The sequence below is a fragment of the Orycteropus afer genome, unplaced genomic scaffold (assembly GCF_000298275.1).
Source record: "Orycteropus afer afer isolate SDZICR_OR568_19922 unplaced genomic scaffold, OryAfe1.0 scaffold00488, whole genome shotgun sequence".
NCBI classification, from domain to species: domain Eukaryota; kingdom Metazoa; phylum Chordata; class Mammalia; order Tubulidentata; family Orycteropodidae; genus Orycteropus; species Orycteropus afer.
Window position 1 is genome coordinate 534,994 of NW_006922075.1, and position 4,605 is coordinate 539,598.

Here is a 4,605-nt window from a genome sequence, read left to right on the forward strand (position 1 = left end):
ATCTGATCTTTTTTTCACATAATCTAATCCTGCCTTACTAACCACAAGCAGAGGTTAGGGTTTTATAACACATCATAAAATGGAGGAAATCACGCAATACTGGGAATCATGCCCTAGTTAAGTTGACATACATTTTTGGGGGACACAATTTGATCCATGACAACTAGCCATGGACAATTGAAATAATAATTTTAAAAAACCTACCATTTATAATCACCAAAAACTCACAATATACTTCAGAATAAATCTAACAAAATATATGTATGATCTTTATGCTGAAAACTACAAAATACTGATGAGAGATATCAAAGAAAATTTAAATAAATGGAGAGAGATCATATTTATAGATTAGAACACTTAATGTTGTAAAGATATCCATTCTTCCCAAACTGATGTATTGATTCAATATATTCCCAACCCAAATCCCGGCAGGAATCAACAAACTGATTTTAAAATTTGTATAGAAAGATGAAGTAGAGTCGTCAAAACAATTTTGGAAAAGATCAAAGTTGGAGGACTAAAAAAAACCTGATTTCAAAACTTACTTTATAGATTAATAGAAGAGAAATAGTCCAGCTACAGACCCATAAAAGACCAATGACTTATGCACTGCAAATACCTTTTTTGAACAACATAAAAGGAGCGCTGGTGGTATAGTGCCTGAGACATTTGACTGTTAACCAGAAGGCTGGCGGTTCAAACCCGCCAGCCACTCCTCGGAGTGATGATTGGGCAATCTAATTCTGTAGTAATACTGCCTCAGAAACCCAAGGAGGGGTTGCTGTGAGTGGGATCTGACTCAACAGCAGTGAGTGAGTGAGTGATATACATGATCCTTATCTGACAGAATACACAGGAATCAAATTGATTACATCTGTGGAAAGAGATGATGGAGAAACACAATATCAGTCAGAACAAGGCCAGGGGCCAGTCACACAGCAAACAATTTGCTCATATGCAAGTTCAAATTGAAGCTGAAGAAAACTGAAACAAGTCCCCTGGAGCCAAAGTACGACCTTGAGTATTGTCCCACCTGAATTTAGAAAATAGATTTGATGCATTGTACACCAGATGAATTGTGGGATGAGATCAAGAACATCATACATGAAGAAAGGAAAAGGTCATTAAAAAGATAGGAAAGAAAGAGAAGACTAAAACGGATGTCAGAAGAGATTCTAAAACTTGCTCTTGAATGTAGAGTAGCTAAGCAAATGGAAGAAATCATGAAGTAAAAGAGCTGAACGGGAGATTTCAAAGGGTGGTTCAAGAAAATAAAGTATTATAATGAAATGTGAAGACTTAGAATTAGAAAACCAAAAGGGAAGAACACACTGTACATTTCTCAAGCTGAACTGAAGAAATATTTAAGCCTCAAATTGTAGTGTTGAAGGATTCTATGGACAAAATGTCGAACGATACAGGAAGCATCAAAAGAAGATGGAAGGCATACAGAGTCATTGTACCAGAAAGAATTGGGCAACATTCAACCATTTCAGGAGGTAGTATATGATCAAGAACTGATGATAATGAAGGAAAAAGTCCAAGCTGCACTGAAGGAAATTGCAAAGTGTTCTCAAATGTAGCACCAAAAGCATGTTCCATAAAAGAAAGAAAAAAAAAGATAAATGCCAAAGAGGCAAGGAGGCCACATCTTCTGACCTCCTCTAACCCCACAAGAGGAAGACAGAATTACCCTCAGTAGCCCAAAGCCTATCCATGCGAGGCCAGACATGCTGCCTCCCTCCAGCCCTTTCACCAAAACTGACACAAACCATTCCTCCTGCAGCACCTACGACCTCTCTGCTGGGTTTGATAATTCTCTGCAGTGGCTACACACAACTCACATATTATGGAGTTTATTAGGGAAGAAACAGGCTACAACTCAAGTTCAGAAATGCATTCAGTCTCTCGCAGCCCACTGTCTCCCAGCTACTCAGTTGGTCATGGCAAATTCCACCACAGGGTTTACAAAGACTTATGGCTAGAAAAGCTACACTATGTAATTTAGTACACTGCAAATAAATTCAGCATTATCAAAATCAATTAACTTTTCCTCTGGAAAGACACTATTATTAGAATGAAAAGACAAGCCATAGGCTGGGAAAAAATATTTGTAAAGCACATGTGTAAAGGACTTATATAAAGTACCCACAAAACTCAACAGTAAGAAAACAAGCTACTCAATAAAAATTAAGGGCGAAGGAGTTGAAGACATTTCACCAAGAAGATACAGAGGCAAAAAACACATGGAATTATGCTCACAATCATTAGGGAAATGTGAATTAAGATACAAGGAGGGATAACTAAACACCTATACAAATGGCAAATGGAAAAAAAAAAACCTGGTAAGGTCATATTTTCATGGGAAGTCAGGACAAATTGAACTTACATTCATTGCTGTTGGTGGGACTGCAAATGGTATAGCTACTTTGGAAAACAATTTGGCAGTTTCTTATAAAGCAAGACTTTGAATCCGTTCATGGTGTGTTTTTTTTTTTAATTTGGTTAAACCCCCTGCTGAGAATTTACATTTCTACCCCAGGTATGGAGCTCTGGTGGCATAGTGTCTAAGGCATTTGACTGCTAACCAGAAAGCTGACAGTTCAAACCCACCAGCCGCTCCTCGGAAGGAAGATTGGGCAATCTACTTCCATAGTGATACTGCCTCGGAAACCCAAGGAGGGGTTGTTGTGAGTCAAATTGACTTGACAGCAGTTTACACACACATACTGTGATGCAAGGTCATTTACAAATATCACTGTTTATGCTTCACAGTAATAATCATTTAAAACTAAAATCAAATTCACTGCCATTGAGTCGATCCCCTTAAAACTCTCTAGCCTTCTAGTTAGCAGTCAAATGCCTTAGGCACTACGCCACCAGAGGTCCCAGTAATCATTTAGGACATGAAATTTTAGGAAAGGTAGCATATAATAGCACCAAAAAATGTCAGTTACCTAGGAATAAATGTAGTGGAAGATGTCTAAGCCTTTTACACGTGTTGATTCTAAAATTTAGATGGCAATGCAAGCAGCAAGAATAGCCAAGAAAACATTGAAAGAGAACAGAGTTGGAGGATTTACACTACTGGTTATGCAATGTGAACAAATCAGTATAGAGTCCATAAACACACACACACATACACACACACAATTTATGATCAAAATGACAGTACACAGCATTGAGGGAAGGAAAAATCTTTTCAGTACATGGTCATGGGTCAATTGGATATCCATATGGAAAAAAAATTAATTTTGACCCTTATATCATCCATAAAAATTATGTCCAGGTGAATTGTGGATCTAAATGTGAAAGTTTCTTATAATGCTTCTAGAGGTACTCAACCACATTAGTTATCAGAGAATGCTGAGGTGTGTGTGGGGGAAACCCCACAATACACTGTGACAAGAATAGCAAAAAGAAAACCCCAAACCCAGAAAATACCAAGTGGTGGAAAGGAAATAGAGCAACTAGAACTCTAATGCATTGATGGTGGGACTGCAAATTGGTACAACTACTTTGGAAAACTCTCTGGCAGTATTTGTTATTCTAAAAGTACATACTCATTATGCCTCTGACCTGGCAAGTCTATTCTTCAATGTATACCCAAATATGTTTACTAAAACTGTATGTGAAAGTTCATAGCAGCACAATTCACAATTCCAACCTGGGAACAACCCAGATGTCCATCATTAGAAGGATGGAAAAATACATTGTTATATATTCAGTGGGATACTACATAGAAGTTAACATGAAAAAACTATTGGTACTTATAACTTGGGTTTAAATACAGTGTTGAGCAGAAGTGCTCAGACTCAAGAGTTCAAAATAGGCCGAACTAATCTATAAGAAGTCAGGATAATGGTTGCCTCTGTGAGGAGAGAGATTGGTGACAGGGAAGGGACATTAGGTTGACTTGTGGGGTGCTGGTGGGCTTCTTTTTCTTCATCAGGGTGGTGGTTACATGAGTCTCTTCGTAAAAATTCTTTGAACTGTACATCTATGATTTATATGCTTTTTGGTGTGTATGTTATACTTGAATATAAAAGTTTATTTTCAAAAAATGTTTTAACCATAGGAGTGATTGGCATCCAGCATTGTGTTACTTTTTCATTAGCAAAGTTTGTATTTTCAGTGTTGTAAGGGAAAAAATTATCTGTATATCTATAAATGTAAATAACTAACTTCAAAATAAACAGAATATTCTTAGATTCTTTACTAACTAAATCCTAGGCTTCTTTTTTTAATTGTGATTTGGGTGAAGATTTACAGAGCAAATTCACTTTCCATACAGCAATTTACATAACTTTGTCTCATGACATTGACCACAGTTTACAACAATGCAACAGCTCCCTTCCCACTTCTTCCCCATAGTTACCTCTTCCCAGTGTCTGTCCCTCCATGGACTCCTACCCCCTTAGCTGTTTCCCTGTACATAGGCAGCCCTTCTTTCTCAATGATTGTTCTCTCCAAGGAGTGTATCTACCTCAGGTAAATGTTCAACTCCTATGCCTGTCTTCTGTTTGGCTGGAAACCACAGATGTGGGTTCAATTCCAGACCTGAAGGGCAGCTAGGGGCCATAGTCTCAGTGGTTCCACCAGGCT